Source organism: Caretta caretta, chromosome 25 (assembly GCF_965140235.1).
Source record: "Caretta caretta isolate rCarCar2 chromosome 25, rCarCar1.hap1, whole genome shotgun sequence".
Taxonomy (NCBI): Eukaryota; Metazoa; Chordata; order Testudines; family Cheloniidae; genus Caretta; species Caretta caretta.
Window position 1 is genome coordinate 5,689,163 of NC_134230.1, and position 13,018 is coordinate 5,702,180.

Genomic DNA, 13,018 nt, shown 5'->3' on the forward strand with positions numbered 1-13,018 from the left:
CTGGATTTGTGCTGGAAATGGCCCACCTGTTGATCACTTTAGATAAGCTATTACCAGCAGGACAGTGGGGTGGGAGGAGGTATTGTTTCATATTCTCTGTGTGTATATAAAGTCTGCTGCAGTTTCCACGGTAAACATCTGATGAAGTGAGCTGTAGCTCACGAAAGCTCATGCTCAAATAAATTGGTTAGTCTCTAAGGTGCCACAAGTACTCCTTTCCTTTTTACTAATTGTGTGTATCTTAGGTGCTACCTGTAAACAGACAGTTCCTGTCTGTCCCGATAACTATTGATTCACAGATCAAAAGGGAATATTAACATTTGGATGAATCTTGGGTAAGACTAACACGGCCGTTATTCTGAAAGGGGTAAAATAATGTAATTGTCTATACGTTTCTTTGAAGTTTGTAATACACTGCCTAATGGATAAATTGCCCTAAGTTAATTTGTGTAACTAATTACTGGTGGTGTTTACAAAGCAAAAGGTTACATCAAAAGCCTATTGTTTAACCAGGACTGTGTGGTCAAGTGGATGCCAGAACATTGTATAAAAAGACCCTTGGGTCCTGATTCTGTCATCTCAGATCTGCTTAGGCTTCATCAGGGGAAGTTTGAGACACAAGACTGAGGTCCCAGTTATGCTGTTACACCCTGAATACGAGATTTGGACATCGGACTATAAACTCTGAACTATTTCTGAAAGAGCTCTCTGCAACTACAAAGTTCACCATCTCTGCTATGAATCTGAACCTCAATGGACTGAACTCATGTCTGTATGTAAATTGATCTTTTAACCATACCCTCTCTTTTTTGTTTTTTAATAAATTTTAGTTGAGTCAATAAGAATTGGCTGTAACGTGTATTTGGGTAAGATCTGAAACATTCATTAACCTGGGAGGTGATGTGCCCGATTCTCTGGGGTTGGTAAAACCTTTTCTTTTATATGATGAAATAAGATTTTCAGAAATCATCATGTTTGATATGGGTACCTGGATGGAGGCCTGAGGTTGGATCACTTTAAGGGAACTGTGTTTGGTCTTCTGAGTAACCACTGAGGTAATAAAGAAGGTTTCAGAGTAGCAGCCATGTTAGTCTGTATTCGGAAAAAGAAAAGGAGGACTCGTGGCACCTTAGAGACTAACCAATTTATTTGAGCATAAGTTTTCGTGAGCTACAGCCCACTTCATCAGATGCATTCAGTGGAAAATAATAAAGAAGCTGTTTTGTGCTGGTTTGGTAAATCTAAGTATTGGAATATCCACCAGCTTTTTAGGGTTTGGCTGCCCCATTCTTTGCAGATCACCCTAACTGAGTGACCACAGCTGGCCCCCACTAGGACCCCGCTCACAGTGGCATAGTCGTGCTTGGATACACATTATCGCAGGTTAATTGGGTTTTTGGATCAGAACCACACGCTTGTCAAAATTTTATTTTGATATTGGAGAGTTTAAGGGTTAAAAATCAGTTACAGTGAGTGACCCATGATCAAGATCCTGATAGAAAAAGCCTGTAAGACTTTTGCTTACAGAGAGGGTGGTCTTTTAAGCAAAAGGCTCCAGAGCAGGAACTGAAAAATCTATTAATTGCCAGTGATAAGGAAGCAGACGCAGCTAAAATGTTTGCGGTTAGAAACCAGCAGCTGGAACTTGAACAAAAGCAAAAAGTAGCTGATATGGAAGGAGAAGCTGCTGAAAGAGAACGCCTGTGCTTTGAACATGAACAGAGAATGGCATATATTCGATTGCAGGAACTGGAAGTTAAGGCAGAAGTGGACAGACTTAAGCTCCAACTCAAAAGAATAAAGGAACAACAGGAACTGTATCATCCTGGAGAGCCACCCTTACTTCTGCGCTACTGCTGGCCGTGGCATTGCCTTCAGAGCTGGGTGCCTGGCCAGCACCCGCCAGCGTCAGGCCGCCCTGCCAATGCCTAATTTGAGCTACGGCTGAGCTCTGGCATCTCTTTCAGCACAAATTAAACATGCTGGGAGGCCATAGGACCTAGAGGTGATGGGGTGGGGGGGGTCCCAGGGATCTGTGCAGGCCAGGGATGATGGGGAGGGGGGTGCTCAGGCTGCAATTTTTCCTAAGGCCAGCCCTGCATGTCCATCCCAGTGTTTGTACCAGTGTAGTTAGAGTGGGGAAAAATTACACCCCTAAGCAAAAAAATCTGTGTGTAGAGCATGCCTCAAGCTCAGTCAGCCCCTGCTTGATTTTCTAGTGGGGCTGGCCTTGATGGTGGTTTGGAACCATCCCCAAGACCCAGTTTAGGGCAGTTATCAGGAGCCTGTGTTCCAGGCTGACATAACTTCACTACCTCAGGAATATTGGTTCTTGGGGAAGATCCGAATTTATTTTCCAAACCTAAAATACCCTGTTTCCCCCTTTACTTCAATCTTCTCTGTTATGTGGTGGCATGCCTGTTGCTAACAATAAAGCAGTCTTTTGATCAGCCTTCCTGTAAATCAGCAAGTTTCCCATCTTACTCAGTGACGTTAGTAACCATCACCAGGCTCAGCAGCTGCAGGCATTCATTCAAGTTCAGATCATGCTGAACTTTTACACAATAACCTCCAGGGTCAGCATGGGAAGGAACAGTATGGAGAAAAGATCAGAACAAAGACAATAACCACACACCACTCCTCCTGCCCTCCGCTCAGCATCGCCAGAACCCAGCTCTTCAGAGGGAAACCTACTACAAGATAGCCATGTGCACAAGAGAGTGCCAATGTTGTGTAAAATGGGCTGGCTATCCCTGGCTGTTAATTATATTCTAGCAGCACTCACACTGTGTTAGGTGCTGGCTGAGCCTGTAGGAGGGACAGCCCTGCCCTGCATAACTCATCTGACAAGACCATGTCAGAAGAAGTAAATGTGAATCCCTAGCCAGAAAACGAGGGACAAGAAATGTTCCATTCCTGCCAGGTCCTGCAACAGAGACAATGCAGACCCTGATGAGCCAGCAGGGGAAATTTAGGGAAACGCTGGCAAAGCAATACGGGGCAGAAAAAACCAGCCTCCCAGCCGGCTTGGGGAAGCTGAATGGGGATGTGTCAGCAGTTCCACACGCAGGGCGAAAGGCAGAACTTGGCCCATCCTTGGCCTGCCCTGCAGTCCTCGGGCTGGTTTCTCTTTTGACTTTTTGAAGTTTAATCATTATGAGCCAATCAGCCCCTTAGTGCCACATGTGGAGCAGACCCTTCATGCTCCGATCTGCCCCTCTCCTCTCAGAAGGAGGCAGTGAGCCACTGCCTCCTGTCATCACCGCATGCTGGACAGGGGGCTCTGCCTCGCCCAGGGCAGGTGCAGAAGCAGAGAGGAGACAGGGCAGGTACAGGGGAGGAGTGGGCAGGTCAGGGGCATGGCCAGGGTTGCACGTCATTATTCCCCTGAATCCCCTTCCCCTCCCTACCCCAATCAAGACCCGGGCTGCAGAACATTGTCAGCAGAAAGTATCACAGCCCGGAGTCTCTGGCCTGTGGTGAGGGGCTGGGATTCTTGGTCTTCTTGGAGTCAGGGAACTCCAAGAGATGGTGCCAGGGACCAGCACCAATGCAGAAGCACTTGGCCGCTGCCAGGGTAGTGCTGGCTGCCTGAGAACTCTCGGGGGGCCTGCTAGGGTTTGGGGCAGGGCTCTTGGCCTCCACCACAAGGCCAAGCCAGGACAGTGGGATCGGGGAGAACCTTGCTGGTGATCTCCTCCCCCAGGAGGCCCCAGGATCCTTCCCCCCATCTCGCACTGAGCAGAACCCGACTCCAGGGATAGCTCTGTGTGAGTGAGGGAGCACCCTCTGTCAGCAGCGGTGTCCTAGCCACAATTCCCTGTTCTTTTGGGGCAGCGCTGGGCACCCCCCCGCCATGTCAGTCAGCAAGGGGGGTGTATACCAGAGGCTTCCACGGCCCAGGCCAGGCAGAACAGCAGCAGGGTCTGTTCTGGCACAACTCCTCCAGGAGCACATGATGAGGAGCCAAAGTGGGGAAGTTGCTGGGGGAGGCAGAAGCAAGGCCACAGCTTTTGGGGCAGGACCAGCCAGTGTCCTCCAGAGAGGTGTGGGGGTTTGGGAATGGGGATGCGTCCCTGAGTCCTGGAAAGCTCTAGGACAGGGGTGGGCAAACTTTTTGGACCAAGAGCCATATCTGGGAATAGAAATTGTACGGCGGGCCATGAATGCTCAGAAATTTGGGGTTGGGTGTGGGAGAGATGAGGGCTCAGATTGGGGGTGCAGGCTCCAGGGTGGGGCCAGAAATGAGGAGTGCAAGGTGCAGGAGGGGGCTCCAGGCTGGGGAGTAGGGTGCAGGTGGTCATGTGCGGGCTCCGCCTGGGGATGCAGACTCTGGGGTGGGGCTGGGGATGAAGAGTTTGGGGTATAGGAGGGTGCTCCGGGCTGGGACTGAGGGGTTCGGAGGGCGGGAGGGGGATCAGGGCTGGGGCAGAGGGTTGGGACACAGGAGGGGCTCAAGGGTGCAGGCTCCAGGCAGCACTTACCTCAAGCAGCTCCCAGAAGCAAGCGGCATGTCCCCACTCCTTCTCCTATGCGGAACCATGGCCAGGTGGCTCTGCACGCTGCCCTGTCCACTCCCATTGGCTGCGGTTCCCAGCCAATGAGAGCTGCGGGGGCAGCGCTTGGAGCAGGGGCAGTGTGCAAAGCAGAGCCCCCTGGCTGCCCTACATGTAGGAGCCAGAGCGGGGCCATGGTGCTGCCTCTGGGAGCCGCGTGGAGCGGCTCCTGACCCTGCTCCCTGGCTGGAGTGGGGCAAGCCCCAGACCCCGCTCCCCAGCAGGACCTCAAGGGCTGGCTTAAAATGGCTGGTGGGCTGGATCCAGCCCGCAGGCCGTAATTTGCCCACCCCTGCTCTAGGAGATGTGGGACAGCAGGGCCCCACAGCTCCCACTGGTGCTGGACCCAGCGCAGTGCAGCTCTAAGTGATCCCCGTACAACATACTCAAGTTATTGATACACTTGGAATATCCTTCATCTGCTGGGTGAGAAGAGACCCACATGGGAACAGACCCATCCCGGACACATCACTCAGGTACCTTTTCTGCTGGGCTTTCCTGTCCCTATTTTGTGACAGTCGCTGTCAGGGTTGGGGGTGAGCACTGGGGGGCGTTGCTCAGTATATCGTAACCACACACCCTGCCTCTGAGCAATGACACGCTGTGTGCTTCTGGTGTGCCTTTGAGCTGGGGATCTCAGAGCATTCACAGACATCAGTTGCTTAAGCTCCAGCGGAAGTGAAGACAAATCCACCCATTTCTAACAGCAGAGTGAATTTAGAGGCAGACCCCAGCTGCCAGGGCTAGAGTTTGGCCAGGACTCTGGGGCTAACACTGAAAGCACCATGGGCACTTTAATGACCCCCCAGGGGTCAGGACCTCCATTTTACAGCTCCTCTGAAGGGCAGCTGCAGAGCCACACACTGGTGCAGTTATTCAGTACAGGCGTGGAAGAAGACTCCCAAGTACATTCTTTCTTTCAGTATCTGAGTGCTACCCGGGGAGCTCCTTGCCAAGTAGCGAGATCTTGGAGGATCACAGCTCAGGTGGCTGCAAGGCAGGTTGAGCCCTGCAATTTCAGTTGTGACTGTTTATTCGTCTGCCAAAGCTAATCACAGTGACTTAGCCAGTGATGGTGAAAGAATGGATAAGAAACCACCGCTGGACTGGACAGCCAGGTTAAAGCACATAGCAGAAAACCATATGTAAGCAGAGACCCACAGCTGATCAAAATAAGGAGCTATGTTACCCAAAGCTCAGAGTCAGAAATTTAATTCCCACTCAGATCGTGGGCAGAACCATAACCAAAGGGCAGAATCTGACAGGCATTTCACTGGAGCTCAGAGATTTGTAGAGTTATGCACATTTCTCTACAAAAGGGCAGAAGTGAAACCTAGAATCCTAGAGAAATACACTGAAAAACAGAACAGGTTCTGACGAGTCCCGCTAAGTGTATCTGACTTTACTGAGATTGGTTTATAGCACTAAGTAACTCAGAGCCTTGGGGGATTTTCCATTTTTGTTTGTTAAAAATTAATATTTTTCTTGGCATATCAGAGACTTTTCAATAGTAAAATACACACAAAGTAAAATGCAGAACTTTTGTGCTTTCTAAACAGTGTTTTGCATGTTCCATTATATCTCCCTTATTTCAGTTCAAGCACTAAAAATACAGAAAAAAACTGCAGGGGAAAAGTTAGTGTGAATAAATATATGAACCAAATTCATCCATTCATCTTCCGGTGAGGTCAATGGATTTACACCAGGGATTCATTTGTCTTGATGTCTTTGACCTAGACAAATAAGATACTTTAAAGAGAGTTTCTTTGTTTGTCCCAATGACCCACAAGTGTTCTCTGATTCCTATTTTCGTGAGCTCTTGAGAGATTGTTGAGACTCTTGCTTAAATGCATTTGAACCTCAAATTCCTCTGTTTGATTGCACACTCAAAAGGAGCACACTTTTTCATGCCTGGTGCCCTTTCTCAAGAACACTGGAAAACTGGGGAAAGGATAAAAAGGAAGAACAATTTCCACGGGGGGAGGGGGGGAATTGGAGGGAATTTCTCCATGGGTCTTGCTGTTAGTTGGGCCTTTTGCATCAGACTTGGTGTCTAGCTGCAGAACCAATAGAAATCTTCAGGACATGTGGACGGACACAAAAGGACAGTGAGTATTATTAGTGACTCTAGTGAGGTGAAAGGTTTTGAATGAAAAGGGGTTTCCCTTCTTTTCTTCACAATCAAACACCGTCAGGAAAAGCAGTGAGGTTCACCGTGTTTTACCATTTTCCACACCCTTTTTTCATCATATTCATCATTTCTTTTCATTCAGGGTTTTTCCTTCTTTTCCTTCAGCTTCTGGGCCATTTTCAAAAGTAGAAATCCCCCCCCCCCAAAAAAAATGACTGATGATAAAAAGAGAGAGGAGGGAGAGAGAGAGAAAAGAGGGAGCAAGGGTGCGGGGGTGTTTGGGGTACGGGTCTTCGGTGAGGAATGTTTTGGGAATGGGGGTTTTTTGATGGGAGGGGGACTGGTGGGGGGCAGGGCTGCTGGGGTGAGGGTTGTTGAGGGAGGGGAGGGGATGCAGAAGGCCCAGCCAGGGCTTTGCTCCCCCTCCCAGAGGCCAGGACATCTCCCTGATTTCTCCTTCTTTCCCCATTTCTGGGTCCCTGAGCCATCCCTCCCCCACTTTCTTATTTTCATGTGGTTGGGTGTTGGCAGTGGCGGGGGGCAGACAAGGTGGTTTTGAGTCATTTGTTTCTTGCTCTTTTCCTTCTGCTGTCTCCTCTCTTTTTCCACCTTCTCCCTTTGTCCCCTGCCCACCCCTCCTCTCTCCTCGGACTTTTCCAGAGATCTGGAGAGACAGGTTTCTGCCCCTGCTCCCAGCCGCCCTCGGGCTCTGAGGGCTGGCTACATTACAGACCTTATCCTGTTGGCACACACACTTGGGCAGGGTGCAGTCTGCTGACAAGACTGACCTGACAGCCTCGACCTTGGGAAATTGCGCTTCGGAGCATGTCAGTGAATGTGACTCCCCCAGACTACAACCCCCAGGATATAGAATGAGCCTGGCAGGGGACAGGAGTTCTCCTCGTCTTCATGGGGAAATCTGGGGAGGGAAAAATCTAGTGCAGACCAGGCCAGGTACTTGAGGTACCTCTCCCCTCACCTCACTGCATAATGGCCCTCCCAGAACTCAGTTGAGGACATGGGGGCTGAGGATTTCAAGGCAGCCACCCCACGGGACATACCCAAGAGCCGGGGACTGGAGAGAGAAGGGAGCAGCCACTCTTTTGGGAGATGCCTCTGGGAAATCAAACCGTCCCAGAGGTTAAACAATGTATATTTGAAAATGTTTTCACAAATCCCTGTTGATAAAATGACCCCTGGGCTCTGTGCCCAGCACCTGCTCCTCCTCCATGCAGAGATGGGGCAGGCACAGAGCAAGGATCCAGAAGGGAGCAGGCTCCAGGGGGCTGTTGGGGGGTGGTGGTGGACCAGACAGACCCAAGAGAGAGGGATGGAAAGACGGCACAGGAGGAGAGAAGGCCTGGGAGATGATGAACGCAGACCAAGGGAAGCAGCAGGGAAGGGAAGGCTAGAGCAGCAGCTTTCTGCCTATTCCAGCCCATAACCCCTTTTTACAACAGAAAGACAGTGGGTTAGGCCCCTCCATTTAGCCATGGGGAGTTGTGACCCCAGCTGGGGGTAGAAATGGGGCTCACATCCACTCACCTCCTCAGCTTGGACACCAGAGCCATCCTGTACGGCCACTCAGCCTGAGACCTCAGCTGCCAGGGATGCTTTTCCCAGCATTACCTCGAACCATTGACCTGTCACTGGCTGAGCGTTGTTTGAATGGATGGGCTTTGGCATTTATTGATCAAGAGCTGACCTGAGGCACTAACGACCTGATAGAAAATAGGAATTAGGCCAACACAAGGGATGTGGGAGATTATTGCTGAGCAAACATTAGAGATGGTGTAATGTGCAGCCTTCTATAAAACCCAGATAATTTACATCCCGCTCTCATTTGTATATTTGTGAATAACCACTTCCCCCATTGCAAAATCTGACGGGCACTAAACACCCTGCAAGCCCAGGATGGAGGGGAGAGATTGGTGAAGCCTTCCCTTTGTGGGACATTGTGCTGATGGGTCCTGCCTGTGCCCTGATTTCTGATGGCAGAAGATAACCTACAGCAGAGACACTATGGCCCAGGCCCACATGCTCATTGGGGGAAAACAATGGCCTTCAGTTAAACTCAGCACCAGCAGCTTTCCCAGCAACAATAATTTCTCATCGCCCCCAACTTCTGTTCTCACCAACAATCACCTGCACCTGGATGTACTATACTGATACAGAACCAACCAACCAACCCCTGACCGGAGAATAGGGCAGAACCACTCAACACCCTCTGGGAACAATGCAGAACCACCAAAACCCATCCAGAATGGAACAGACCCACCCAACCCCATACACACACACACAAACAGGCCAGAACCACCAAGACCCATAAAGAATGGGACAGAACCACCCAATCCCCCCCAAGAATGGGATAAAACCACCAAACCCACTGATAATGGGACATAACTACCACAATATATCAAGAATGAGGCAGACTCACCCAAGCCCTTAAGAATAGGGAAAAAGTGTTCAATAAATATTTCTGTTCTGTGTTTAGAAAGAAGCAGGATGATATGTGTATATCCTGATGATGATGAAGTACTTTCTAATCCATTAGTAACTAAGAAGTGTGTTAAACAACATCTACTTGAGAGAGAAACCTTTTTAAATCAGTAGGCCCGATAACAGTCCTTACAGAACCGGCTAAGGAGATCACAGACATCTCGGTCCCTAGTCTGCACAGATTCGGTCCCTAGTCTGCACAGCTACAGACTAGGGACCGAATGGCTAGGCAGCAGTTCTGCGGAAAAGGACCTAGGGGTGACAGTGGACGAGAAGCTGGATATGAGTCAGCAGTGTGCCCTTGTTGCCAAGAAGGCCAATGGCATTTTGGGATGTATAAGTAGGGGCATAGCGAGCAGATCGAGGGACGTGATCGTTCCCCTTTATTCGACATTGGTGAGGCCTCATCTGGAGTACTGTGTCCAGTTTTGGGCCCCACACTACAAGAAGGATGTGGATAAATTGGAGAGAGTCCAGCGAAGGGCAACAAAAATGATTAGAGGTCTGGAACACATGACTTATGAGGAGAGGCTGAGGGAGCTGGGATTGTTTAGCCTGCAGAAGAGAAGAATGAGGGGGGATTTGATAGCTGCTTTCAACTACCTGAAAGGGGGTTCCAAAGAGGATGGCTCTAGACTGTTCTCAATGGTAGCAGATGACAGAACAAGGAGTAATGGTCTCAAGTTGCAGTGGGGGAGGTTTAGGTTGGATATTAGGAAAAACTTTTTCACTAAGAGGGTGGTGAAACACTGGAATGCGTTACCTAGGGAGGTGGTAGAATCTCCTTCCTTAGAGGTTTTTAAGGTCAGGCTTGACAAAGCCCTGGCTGGGATGATTTAACTGGGAATTGGTCCTGCTTCGAGCAGGGGGTTGGACTAGATGACCTTCTGGGGTCCCTTCCAACCCTGATATTCTATGATTCTATGATTCTATGATCTCTGGCCTGCATAGGTTCATTTTTAATAAACCTTGGAATGCCAGGGAAAATTCAGAAGACTGAAGAGTGCTAATGTTGTTCCAATATTCAGAGAGAGTAAGTGGGGTGACCTGGGTAACTATAGGCCTATTAGCCCGACATCAATCCAAGGCAAAATAACAGAAAGGCTGATATGAGATTCAACTGATAAGGAATTAAAGGATGGGAATATAATTAAAACAACGAAACATGGAAAACAGGTTTTGTCAAACTGACCTGATTTCATTATTTCATAAAATTACAAGCATTAGGCTGGAAGGTGTTAATAGCCCCATCAATCCCAGACATGGTTGAAGCCAGGGGTCTCAAATGCCCGGCCCGCAGGCCATCTGCATCTCACGAGCCTCCCCAATTTGGCCCGCAGGGCTCCAGCAGTTTTGGGTCTCTCCCTTGGCCCCACTTGGGGCCCCCCGGGTGCTTTCCCCCCCACCAGGGGCCCCGGCAGCACAATGGAGCTGAGTGGCGTCTGCCTGCTCGCTCCAGTGGTTGCCAGCCCCTCCTTGTGACCTCGGGGTGGGGCAGGGCTGTGCCTTCACGCTCTGCCCCCGCCCCGAGTGCCCCTGCAGCCAATGGGACGCTGTGGGGGTGGTGCCTCCCCACAAACCCTCCAGCCCCCAATCTCCCTCCCAGAACCTGCACCCCAGACCCTCTCCCCCACCCAAACTCCCTCCCAGAGCCCAAGCTCTCACCCCTTTTGCACCCAAACTCCCTCCCAGAGCCTGCACCCCAATTCCCTACCCTAGACCTCCTCAGGAGGTCATCTAGTCCACCCCCCTGCTCAAAGCAGGACCAACACCAACTAAATCACCCTAGCCAGGGCTTTGTCACTGCAGAGGCCAACAGTAACCATGGAAACTGCTACTGCTTGTTAGTTCCTACTGTGGTCAGGGAAACAGGACTGTGTGGACACCCTTTGTAAACAAATAGGACCACACCAAAGCAAAGCCTGACTCATCAACTTCTCCTAACAGAAAGAACCAAGCAATGCCCTTAACACTGGCTAACATAGCGGTTTACAAACTTTTTGAACTTAGCCCCTCCACCCTGTCCTCTTTGAGTTAGAATTTTTGGTCGCTCCCCTGCAACCAGACAAAAATGGACACAATACCTGCTCCTCCCACCTCGGGTTTTCTGGGTGGGGGAAGGCAATGGTCTCTGGGGGTGGAGCCAGTGTTGGGCACAGGGGCTGCTGGGAGTGGATGTTGACACTGATCCACAGGCCAGCCTGCTGAGGGGAGTCAGGGTGGAGGTGGCAGAGATCCCTCCCTGAGCCCCATTGCGCGGAGCTGGTCCAAGCTGCCTGGCATCGCTGCTCACCCCCCCCCAAGGTTCCTCCATGTCCCTCTAGGGCAGAGCCTAGGAGCCATGGCCCACAGTTTGAAAACCACTGGGCTACCTGAACACAAGTTTGATTGATGACGCGAATTGCGTAGATGCAATATACTTAGACTCACATCTGGCATTTAGCTTAATACTGCACAACATTTCAATTAAAAACCTAGCTCTATAGCACATCACGAGCGCACACGTTACATGGCTTAAGAACCAGCTGACTGACAGATCTCAAAAACGTGGTTGTCATCTACAGTTGGGGAATCATCGAACAGAGGCGATTCTAGTGGGGTTCTGCCTGGACCAGGACTAGATGCTTTTCAATGTTTTTATCAGTGATCTGGAAGTAAATGTAAAATCGCTGTTTGTCAATGACACAAGGGTTGGCGGAGTGGTAACTACTGCTGAGGACAGGGCAGTCAGAGTGATCTGGGAAGCTGAGGGCTATTCAAACAAAATGTTTTTCAATACAGCCAAATGCACAGTTATACAACTAAGAACAAGGAGTGTCGGCCACAGCCACAGAATGGGTCTCTGTCTCCTGGAAAGCAGGGACTCCAAAGGATTTAGGGGTCATAGTAGACAAGCAACTCAAAAGTAGCTCGCACTGTGATGCTGTAGCAAAAAAGGGCTAATGCGATCCTGCAACGTATAAGTGGGAGAGTAGAGAGTAGGTGCAGGGAGACCATTTTACCTCTGTATACAGCATTGTGAGACAATACAGCAATACTGCATCCAGGTTTGGGGTCCATGTTTTTAAAAGGATGCTGAAAAATTGGAGAAGATGCAGAAAGGAGACACAAACATTATTTGAGGACTGGAGAAAATGCCAGACGGTGAGAGACTTAAAGAGCTCAGTCTATTTAGTTTATCCAAAAAATCATTGGGCAGTGGCTTGATTACAGTATATAACTATCTTCTCTGGTAGAAAACAGCAGGTACTAAGGATTCTTTAATCTGGCAGAGAAAGGCAGAATAAGATCAAGTGGCTGAAAGCTGAAGCCAGGCAAATTCACATTAGAAATTGGGCACAAATTATTAACAGGGAGGGTGATCAACCATTGGAACAAACTACCAAGGGAAGTGTGGATTCTCCATCTCCTGAGGTTTTCAAATGCAGACTGGTGCCTTTCTGGAAGATGCTTTAGCCAAACACAAATTATCAGCTCAATCCAGGGGTAACTGGGCAATGTGAAATGGCCTGTGATGTACAGGAAGTGAGACAAGATGATCTAATGGTCATAAACTTCTGGCCATAAACTCTATGAACCACCCAAACCACCAGAAAACAGGGCAAACACACTCACACCCCCAAGAATGAGACAGAACCATCTAAACCCACTGGTACCAAGGCAGAGGGTGGGCACCCAAACTCACCAAAACAGAGAGCTGGCTGGGCAGTGCTATGCCCATCAATGGAGTGCCCCCAGTCAGCACTGCCCCCAGCATGCCCACCCCAGCCAGTCCCTGGGCCAAAAGGGGAGAACATGCAGCTGAAATCTAGCAGGGAAAGGAGACTGAGAA